Consider the following 11,959-nt stretch of genomic DNA (forward strand, 5'->3'; position numbering starts at 1 on the left):
ACATATATATATATATATTTCCACTTAATTACCCTGGAATCTAAATGTATCATTTTCTAATTTATTGTAGAAATGTTTGCATGTTTTCTACACACAGAATATTCACTATTTTCACAACATTAAACCATTCTGATTCTTCTTCTTAACCATCTGGGTCAGAGATAGGTAGGGTTTCTTTGAAGCTAAGACTATTTCTTAACCCCCAACACTTGAATCAGTATTCTTTATTACTTCATGTTCTCTCAGTTTTTAGTAATAATTATTCTGAACACTTATTTGTATCACTTAGCAAGACCATGTGTTCTTCCTGTACAGAATATAATTATCAAAAACATTATCTGACAGAATACTGGGAACAGAGTTGGATTTCAATGAGCATTTGAAGAATGTCTGAATATAACTCTCATCTACCCAAATCCTCTAAGTTGAATGCTATGATGGTTAACTCTAATAATTTTCTTAGCATAATCTAGAATCTCCTGGAAAGAGAGTCTCAGATGAAGACTTGTCTAGATCAAGATGGCATGTGTGCCTTTCTGTGGTGAATTGTATTGATTTCCTTAGTTTGGTTTGGGACGAAAAGCCTGTTGTTTGTGTCCTGGATTGCATAGGAATGGAGTTTGTGTCCCTAATTGCATGGAAATTGAGAAAAAAGGTAGAATAATGGATTTGCATCATTCTCTGTTGACTCTGAATACATCTAACTACTTCAAGTGTCTTGCCTTGATTTCCCTACAATGGTAGATTGGGATTGTATGCAAATGAAACCATTTCTCCACTGAAGTTGATTTTTTTCAGGATATTTTATCACGGTAATAGAAAAAGAAACTAAGAGAGATGCTTTACGTTTTTTTTTCTGAATTAACATGAAAATGGGCCCATGTCTGGGCAGGGTGCCCTGCAAGCGTAAGAGCTGATACATCAATGTATTCTCAAGTGGAGTGAGTCAGGACAACTCCTCTGAAACATTTTGCGGAGAAACTGTGAAGCTAAGGCTATTGTTATAAAATGTTTCTCAAAAATCTAATGAAAAAATGTACCTTTGGGGACTAGAACTTTAGAACAATAAAACTGATGAAAGAAAATTACTGTCAGACATCTTATGTCAAAGAAGCCTAGTAACTCTTGTTTTTTGCCTCCCAGCTTGAGTGCATAAGAGAAAAATGCAAATTTTTCAAATGAGGTATAGCTAGCAGTGCATAGATCTCCAGAAGACAGGATGATACACTTATTAAGACTTGGCAAGGACCAGAAATGAATGACTTTTCCCCTGAAATACCAGCCTTTCCCTTCTTAAAATTAGCTTTTCCCTACAGCTACATCAATTATAAATAATTGCACACAGCAAAAGGGGCTTAGCTAAACTTAAAACAAATAAACCAAGAAATTAAACTGGTTAAAAAGCAAACTGAGTATTTTAGATTTTCGGGGAGATGATGATTTCCAAAGCATGCCAAAATGAATTTGCGATCTCATTCTAATTTAAAATGATGATAGTCAGAGATGAATGTTCTTGTAATAAGATTTTCTAGAACTCTTATTTTTGGACTTGATTTACATAAAACATTGCTATTATTTTTATAATTCTCCTTCTGGTCATTTTACACATGATTCTTTGTTCTTCATAACCCAAACCAATATATTATAGTCCAAGTAGCAAAATGAGGATGGGTGGAGAGAGGGCACAGTAACCACGTTAAATAGCTCTCAACTACCTGTAATAACTGTTGCTCAAAGGCAACTGACTTCTCTTCCAGCCTCTGGGTGTGCCCCTAGTCACACGTGTGCACCACACACATACACACATACACAGAGAGAGGGGGTTATAAAAAGAAGAGAATTGGAGAATTTAAGGACCCAGGAATGCATCATGAACAAATCCTTAGACAAAGTCCCCACTCACGCCCTTCTTTCACCCGCATGTCCCTCCTTTTCTTTGCCTCTGCTTCCTTTTCTTCTTCTTATTCATTTTTTATCTCTGCAATCGAAATTGTCTGAACATTGCTGCTTCACCAGTCTCTCTCAGATTCAATATCACCTTTTCAGAAGACAGAATCTGAGTGAACGCACAGATTGCTGCCATCTATACCAAGTTGTGAGGTTATTGGTGTCCACGGCAGCTGTTTACCGGTTCCTCAGTGGAAACAAGAAATGCTATGCTTATATTAAATTTGAGAGTACAATGTTCACAAAAGCATTTTCCTTTGCAACTGATTTTTTTGAAGATGCTATCATATGGATTATAACTTTAAGTTGCCTGGATTCATTTACACAAAGAATTGAAACATTTTGCTTGGGAGACTTGAAGCATTCACAAGCCAGGCTTAGGGACTGGTGCTATTTATTTTCTTTTCTCCTGGATCCTCTCTGTGACCACTCAGCGATGGACTGGCTTGTCTGCCCTGAGTGTATGAGTGACAGCTGAGGAGAGCTGAGGATTACAGTAATGAATTTGTAACTAAACACAAAAGGTTTTCCCATTGTTATTGCTGTGCAGTGTGACACTCTAAAGCACAGCCACAGATAAAATAATAGAGACAAAAACCCATCCCATTGTTCTTGAGGTCTCAGTAGTCCTCATTGTTCGCTATATTCAGCGAGACCGGTTTTAACCCAGGCTTTTTCAGACCCTGGCCAGCTGGCCTTGGTGAGTTTCGGGAAAGGGGAGGCGGCGGTGGGGAAGAGACAGAAATCTTAAATAAATAAATAAATAAATAAATAAATAAATAAATAAATAAATAAATGAAAAAAAATAGAGACAGGTTTATTACCTGCATCCAGCAAGGGAAGGAGTAAGCACTTCATTCAGTGAACCCAAACGTATCCACATTCAGAAATGCTTCTTGAGGAAGCACATTTGAACGCGCTTGGCACAACGTTACAGAGATCACTTTTGAAAGTGCCCAAGAATCCTTCTAGGTTTGCCTAGTATTGTGAAGATTGTGCTTACAAAGATGATAGAAAAGAAAGTTATGGTTATGGTTCAGCCTCCTTTATATAAAAACAGTTTAGACTAACTAAAGACAATATCACTTCCATGTGTATTAGTATTTGAGTTTGCTATTTGTGGCACTAGGAAACGGCCAGGGAACAAGAATAAAGCAGCCCAATTATTACTAACTGACACACTATTCTTACTAGAATTGGTTGATAACAAAAGGTGATGATTAATTTCTTAAACCCATTTCTGCCCTTAATCTCCTTATATAAAAAACTATTAATGAATGGATATGTACCCTAAAGATTTAAAGTAGAGCTGATTGATTCTTTTTCATATATAAAAGTTTAGGTTTATGATTCCCTTAAGGTTCCTTATGAGAGCCAGACAGTGGTGGCTCACGCCTTTAATACTAGAACTTGGGAGACAGAGGCAGGTAGACCTCTGTGAGTTCGAGGTCAGCCAGGTCTACAAGAGTTAGTTTCCAGGACAGGCTCCCAAGCTACAGAGAAACCCTGTCTCGAGAAAACAAAAAAGATTCCTTATGAGATTACCTTTCAAGATAAGTAATAAAGTAATTGTCCGTTTCTTGGTAACAGCAAAATGCAACCTGCCATCAAAAGATCAGAAAAGAACACCTCGCATGCCCACATAGTTAATCTATAATGAGTTGCTTGAGTATGAATGTATGTAGGTTTATTGCTACTAATACATAAAATATTTTACCTATAATTCACTTGAGAAATGGAATGCAACCATTTTGACTCTTGTACTGCCTGGAAGATTTTGTTGGGGTATAAAAGCTGTAGAAAAACACGAGAGAGAGACAGAGAGAGAGAGATTTTGCATGTCATCTGGCGATGGATGGAGATAGAGACAGAGACAGACATTGGAGCACTGGACTGAGCTCCCAAGATTCAGATGAAGAGCAGAAGCAGGGAGAACATGAGCAAGGAAATCAGGACCGCGAGGGGTGCATTCACACACGGAGACAGTATGACTGATCTAATGGGAGCTCACCAAGGCCAGCTGATGGAGCTTGTGATCAGACCGGACTCTCTGAATGTGGCTGACAATGAGGGCGGACTGACTGAGAAGCCAATGATAATGATACCTGGGTTTTGATTCTACTGCATGTACTGGCTTTTTGGGAACCAGTCTGTTTGGATGCACACCTTCCTAGACCTGGATGGAGGAGGGAGGGCCTTGGACCTCCCACAGGGCAGGGCACCCTGACTTCTCTTAGGACTGGAGAGGGAGGCGGAGTAGGGGGAGTGGGAGGGAAATGGGGAGATGGGAGGAGGTGGAAATTTTTAATAAATAAAAAAATAATAAAAATATTGCATTTAGAAAGGAGAATAAAAAAGGAAACCATCAAGAGAGTTTGTGAGTGCCTTTTCCCCAGTCTCCATCAGATAGAAAAATTTAGTGTTGCGGATTCCATGGATTCCTTATCAAAGCCCTCTGCTGCTGAAGGCTGGACTCCAGGCAGTGGTAGATTACAGCTGTGAATGTTAATAGCAACTGTCAACACAACAAGGTCTAGAATCACTAAAGAGCCAACCTCTGTGCCTATATGTGGGCAGTATCATTCTACCTGCTGGGGTCCACAACTGAATGAAAAGGAGAAAGCCAGCTGAGCACAAGTATTCATCGCTGTCTGCTTCCTAGCTCTGGACACACTGGGGCAATTCTCCTCCCGCTCCTGTCTTCCATACCCTTTTCCATGATTGACCATATCCTTCACTGAATTATAATCCAAAATAAATTCAAGGAGAGAGAGAGAGAGAGAGAGAGAGAGAGAGAGAGAGAGAGAGAGAGAGAGAGAGAGAGAGGGGGGGGAGAGAGAGAGAGGGGGGGAGGGGGGGAGAGAGAGAGAGAGAGAGAGAGAGAGAGAGAGAAGGAAGGGAGAGAGAAGGAGGGAGGGAGGATGGGAGAGAGAGAAAGAAAGAGAGATTCTTCTATTAGGAGGCTGGTGAACTGGTTCAGTGGTTAAAAGGATGACTCCCAACTCTGACAACCTGAATTTGATCCCTGGAACCCAAATGGTGGAAGAAGGAGAGAAGCAACTTTAGAAATTGTCCTCGGATCTCTTTGGGTACATCATGGCATGTGTACCCAAACACTAAATAAATAAATGTAATAACAAATTTAAACATTCATTAGAGGATAAACAATACAGCTTTTATACTTCTTTACAACTCTTCCTTATTTGGGTTGATGGTTTGAGATTTGAATATCTGTAGAACTTCAGCTTTTTTCCCCTTTATTTCTGAGAATAAGCTATTGGATATATGCCATGATTTATGTTTACATTAGCCTTTTGCTGATAATTGCTGTGGGCATGTGTATCTATTATAAATAAAGTTGCTATTGATATTCTTGATACAGTCTTTGTGTGAATAACTATTTTCATTATTAGTAAGAATTTTAAGTTTTTTGTGTAGAAAGATGTAATTGTTTGGTGAAATGGTAAATTTATTTTTAACCTCATAAGCAATTGTCAAACTTTTCAAAAACATTCCAACCAGTAGTTGACCCATTTATGACATAGATATAAACTGGAAGTTACATTATAATTTCAAGCTAAGTCCCATTAGAAAAATCTTAGTCACTGAACCACATCTTTTTGCAAAGGAAGCTATCAATACAGCCTGAATATGGGGTGATGGGTTCTAACTGAAGTACTGATTTTTAATCAAAAATAAGAAGGAGGGGAAAACATGAGTAATTATCTTTATTTGAAGTAGAAGAAAATCTGGACAGCGAATTCCATGGAAATATTGGTGTCAGTAAGGTTTGACATGTTAAGTTTGAGATGGTCTCAGGTGTTGCTTACTGTACCAATCTGGAGATTAAGGAGGGAAGCAAGGTTAGGAGTTTAAACGTATGAATCAGTAGCAGAGGTATAGAATTTCAAGCTACGGAATGAGAGCAAGGAAGAGAAATGCAAGTCACAGTCGCCCTCCGATGTTTTCTTTAAGTAAAACAAGAAGAATGTTGGGCAGCTTAGCATTCCCTTTCTCCATGCACCCTTGCAATACAGTAGAATTGGATGAGATTCCATGCCATAGCCCCCTTTACAGAAACATAGAGCTGAATAGTAAATTCTTAACACTGAAATGTGAGTGACCAGCCTCTTTGTCCGGATGTCTCCCTCTAAACCAGGTCTGTGTAAAAGGAAAACTTAGCGTTCATCTTAACATAAGTGTGTCTGGCATTTATTCATTGAATAGCTTAAAGCTTGCCTTAACTGATTCATGAAGCTTTATCCAATCATATCTTAGCCTCGACTAAACAGCTCTCCACTGGCATTTATTTTCTTTATTTTAATTGAATTTATCACAATCTTGTCTGTTTGGTTTTTTTTTTTTTTTTAGCAATGTTTACTTGGCTACTTTTTCAAAAAGTAATAGGTTGATTTGATGTCTAAACTCCTGTTATCATACGGTAGAATATTAATCAGGATTTTTGTGGTGGACTTGTGACTATTTCCAGTTATTAACTGAGTAAATTATTGATTGTAAACTAAAATTTTTAAAATATAAAAGTTAATGGGGCTTTCTGAATTTCACTAAGGAGGAAACTGGAGTAGATATATTAAATTATTTCCCATAATAGCACACTAAGTTAATGGAGAAGGTGGAAGTGAAATGCAATTATCTCACTTATGGTTTTATTGAACTATTGGATTACAGGTCACAACCAATTACGAACATGACTCAAGAGCAGAAGCAGCAGGACTCTTCTGTCACGCAGAAAGCCAAGCGCTGTCTTGAGAACTTTGTAAAGTTCCTTGTAAAATAATATCGCTTATTTATATAGATCCAAATGCAGAGATAGAATGGTATGAAATACACAAAATATATCCAAAACAGGAAATACATTTTCTCCCCATACCAGGACATATTTAAGAGTATATTTTCTCCCAGGCCCTTCTAAGTCCTCAACACTGATTACTTTTGACATGGCTGCAATTATTAGCTTAAAGTTCAAATGCATTAAGAGAACACAGAATTGTTTCCAACAAAAGTGAAATTCAGTAGAAATCCATGTGGTGGAGTTGTGCTCTAACTAAACACTTAAAGATGTTTCTCCACATTTATCTTTTTACTTTAGCCTTCATCTTTACACAGATAATCTCTACGCCCGGTTCTGCCTGAAGTCTTTAAAAGTGCTCTATTCCCACTAGACATTGCTCAACAATGCTTAGTTTACCTGTTATTTTACTTCTGCTTACATCAGGTATGACCATCATATACACAGATGCCATGTAGGATTTAACAAGCCTTTCAAAGAACATAGTTGTGTGTTTTCTCCCAAATGTGAAGCTTAAGGAGATTAAAGAGAAAGTCATGATTGATTGGGGAAGAGGCTGTTTTGCCCTTTCAGCTCTCAAACTCACGTGTTCTGTCCTGAGAAAGAAACTTGATCTTCTGATACTCCGTCTCCATGGAGACTAATGCTGATGTATTCAAGTCCAGCCCCATGGGATCCTTTAACAGGAACTGTAGAAAGCTGCCGGAATTTGAGATATACAGGGAAGCTAAGTCCACACAGAGTTCTTTCTGGTTGCGCAGTCAGGCTAATGACTGTTGAGCAGAACTGCTGATTAGTGTGTATATGGATAATATCAAGCATCCATCCTGGAGGTTCTGATTTGGTCAGGACCGTGAGGGGTGCACCCACCCACTACGACAGTGGGGCTGATCTATTGGGAGCTCACCAAGGCCAGCTGGACTGGGTCTGAAAAAGCATGGGATAAAACTGGACTCTCTGAACATGGCAGACAATGAGGGCTGATGAGAAGCCAAGGACAATGGCACTGGGTTTTGATCCTACTGCTTTGTGGGAGCCTAGCCTGTTTGGATGCTCACCTTCCTAGACCTGGATGGAGGGGGGAGGACCTTAGACTTCCCACAGGGCAGGGAACCCTGAGTGCTCTTTGGACTGGAGAGGAAGGGGGAAGGGAGTGGGTGGATGGGGGAGAGGAGTGGGGGGGAGGGGAGGAAATGGGAGGTGGGGAGGAGGCAGAAATTTTTTCAATAAAAAAACACCTTGATGATAAACATGGAAAAAAAGAAAATATTGGCAGATATTTCACTAGATAAATGCTGTGGGATTACTAACTATGTGACAACTCATTCATTATCATTAAACATGATCACCTGTATAATTCACAAATAAACTGCTAAGTGATTATCATCAAATCCTTAAGAGACTTAATATTTTAAAATATATGTTAGTAGTAGTAGTAGTATTTCATAGCAATCACTAATAGGAACAAATTTCTGTTGAATTTGAATTAGATGATAACCTGGATATTAATCATAAGGCACTAATAACAAGAATGCTAAATAAAAGCTATTGGCATATGCAAAACTCAGGGATTTTACATACATACCTACATGCATACCCACACGTGTGTGGGTATGCATGTAGGTATGTATGTGAATTTTTTGAAATAGTTTCTCTGAACAGTTTTGTTGCCTGTCCTGAAACTATTTCTTTTTGAATAGACTTGCCTTAAACTTAAAGAGATCCACCTGCCTCTGCCTCCCAAGTTCTGGGATTAAAAGCCCACACTACCACCACCTGACTATTTCTCTTAAGATAGTAAACAGTGCCCGGTGTGGTACCACGTGTGTTTAATCCCAGGGCTGGGGGGCCAAGGAAGACTGATCTTTATGAGTTCTAGGCCAGCCTGGTTCTAGGACAGGGTTAGTTCAAGGACAACCAGAAACCCTTGTCTTGAAAAAAACAAATAGAGAATAAACAGTGATGTTTTGAATGAATAATTAAAAAGCTGAGGAGTCCATATAAGTTCAAAAATTAGAAAAACAAAATTAGTGTTACTGCTATACTAAATTTACTCTCTGGGTCACAATGAGTAAATACTAATGTATCTATGATAAATGATTAGAAACAAGAAATAAAAACCATCTAGAAAACATGAAAACACCAGGATAGCCAAAACAATCCTATACAATAAAAGTACTTCCGGAGATATTACCTTCCCTGACTTCAAACTCTATTACAGAGCTACAGTATTGAAAACAGCTTGGTATTGGCATACAAACAGAGAAGTCGACCTATGGAATCGAATAGAAGACCCTGACTTTAACCCACAAACCTATGAACACCTGATTTTCGACAAGGGCGCTAAAAGTATACAATGGAAGAAAGAAAGCATCTTCAACAAATGGTGCTGGCATAACTGGATGTCAACCTGTAGAAGAATGAAAATAGATCCATATCTATCACCATGCACAAAACTCAAGTCCAAATGGATCAAAGACCTCAATATCAATCTGAACACACTGAACCTGATAGAAGAGAAAGTGGGAAATACCCTACAACATATGGGCACAAGAGATTGCTTCCTATGTATAACCCCAGCAGCACAGACATTAAGGGCAACATTGAATAAATGAGACCTCCTGAAACTGAGAAGCTTCTGTAAAGCAAAGGACACTGTCACTAAGACAAAAAGGCAACCTACTGACTGGGAGAAGATCTTCACCAACCCCACAATAGAAAAAGATCTGATCTCCAAAATATATAAAGAACTCAAGAAACTAGACTTTAAAATGCTAATTAACCCAATTAAAAATGGGGCACTGAACTGAACAGAGAATTCTCAACAGAAGAAGTTCAAATGGCCAAAAGACACTTAAGGTCATGCTCAACCTCCTTAGTGATCAGGGAAATGCAAATTAATACAACTTTGAGATATCATCTTACACCTGTCAGAATGGCTAAACTCAAAAACACCAATGATAGCCTTTGCTGGAGAGGTTGTGGAGGAAGGGGTACCCTCATCCATTGCTGGTGGGAATGCAAACTTGTGCAACCACTTTGGAAAGCAGTGGTGGCGATTTCTCAGGAAATTTAGGACCAACCTACCCCAGGACCCAGCAATACCACTCTTGGGAATATACCCAAGAGATGCCCTATCATATTACAAAAGCATTTGTTCAACTATGCTCATAGCAGCATTATTTGTAATAGCCAGAACTTGGAAACAACCTAGATGTCCTTCAATGGAAGAATGGATGAAGAAAGTGTGGAATATATACATATTAGAGTAGTACTCAGTGGTAAAAAAACAATGACATCTTGCATTGCATGCAAATGGATGGAAATAGAAAACACTATCCTGAGTGAGGTAACCCAGACCCAAAAAGATGAACATGGGATATATTCACTCATAATTGGTTTCTAGCCATAAATAAAGGACATTGAGCCTATAATCTGTGATCCTAAAGAAGCTAAATAAGAAGGTGAACCCAAAGAAAAACATATAGTTAATCTCCTGGATATTGGAAGTAGACAAGATTGCCGGGCAAAAAAAAAAAATGGGATCTTGGGGGTGGGGTGGGATAGGGGTAAGGGGAGATGGGGAGAGAAAAATGAGAAGGGGAGGATGGAGGGACTTGGGGTAAAGGAAGGGTGGATATGGGAGCAGGGAAGTATATATCTTAATTAAGGGAGCCATCTTAGGGTTGGCAAGAGACTTGAACCTAGAGGGGCTCCCAGGTGCCCAGGGCGATGTCTCCAGTTAGTTCCTTGGGCAGCTGAGGATAGGGAACCTGAAATGGCCCTATACTATAGCCATACTGATGAATATCTTGCATATCACCATAGAACCTTCATCTGGCAGTGGATGGAGATAGAGACAGAGACCCACATTGGAGCACCAGAATAAGCTCCCAAGGTCCCAATGAGGAGCAGAAGGAGGGAGAACATGAGCAAGGAAGTCAGGACCGCGAGGGGTGCACCCACCCACTGAGACAGTGGGGCTGATCTATTGGGAGCTCACCAAGGCCAGCTGGACTGGAACTGAAAAAGCCTGGGATAAAACCGGACTCTCTGAACATGGCAGAAAATGAGGACTGATGAGAACAAGGACAATGGCACTGGGTTTTGATCCTATTGCATGTACTGGCTTTGTGGGAGCCTAGCCAGTTTGGATGTTCACCTTCCTAGACCTGGATGGAGGGGGAGGACCTTGGACTTTCCACAGGGCAGGGAACCCTGACTGCCCTTCAGACTGGAGAGGGAGGAGGAGAGGAGTGGGGGGAGGGGGAGAGGAGAGGGAGGAGGGAGAGGGAAATGGGAGGCTGGGAGGAGGCAGAAATTTTTTTTCAATTAAAAAAAAGAAATAAAAGGAAGAAAAAGCTGGTTTAACAATAGTCTTATAGATTGAGTAGAGCAAAGGCAAATACTAGATTAGAGTTGGAAAAACTGGAACTAATATTTTATTAGAGAAGTGATCGAGAAAAGCAACTATAATGATAAACTTATTTAAGAAGCAACTATGTCTTGCTATGGTAAAAATATTTATTTCTTATAACAAAGAGAAAGAAAATGGTTAAGGGTCTTTAGAAAATGGATGGAACTAAATAAAACCATCCTAAGTGAGAAAACCCATACGCAGAAAGACAAACACAGTATGTAGTCACTCATAAGTGGATACTAGATGTAAGCAAAGGATGATCAGACCACTGTCCACAACTCCAGAGAATCTAGGTTACAGGAGGACCTTAAGAGGGACACATGGATCACCCTGTGAAGGTAAAATAGGTAAACTGAGGATGTGGTAAAGGGATGGCACTGGGGTTGAGGACATGAGAGAATGAGATGGAGGAGCTGGAGAGGTATAGAGTGGGAGAGCAATGAAAGAGATGTCTCAATAGAGGGAGTCATTATGGGGCTAGGGAGAAATTCAATGCTGGGGAAATCCCCAGGAATCCACAATGATGACCCCAACTAAGACTGCTAGCAATAGTGGAGACGGCACCTGAACTGGCCTTCCCCTGTAATTAGATTGGTGACTATCCCTAATTGTCATCATAGACCCTTCATCCAGTAACTTATAGAAGTAGATGCAGAGATCCACATCCAAGCACCAGGCCTAGTACATTTATATGAGCTGGCTTTTTGAAGCCCATTCCATATGGTGGGATGCCTATCTCAGTCTATATGTAGGGACAGGGGGGTTGGTTCTGCCTCAATTAA

The sequence above is a fragment of the Alexandromys fortis genome, unplaced genomic scaffold (assembly GCF_014885135.2).
Source record: "Alexandromys fortis isolate MF-2015 unplaced genomic scaffold, M_Fortis_MF-2015_v1.1 scaffold_53, whole genome shotgun sequence".
Taxonomy (NCBI): domain Eukaryota; kingdom Metazoa; phylum Chordata; class Mammalia; order Rodentia; family Cricetidae; genus Alexandromys; species Alexandromys fortis.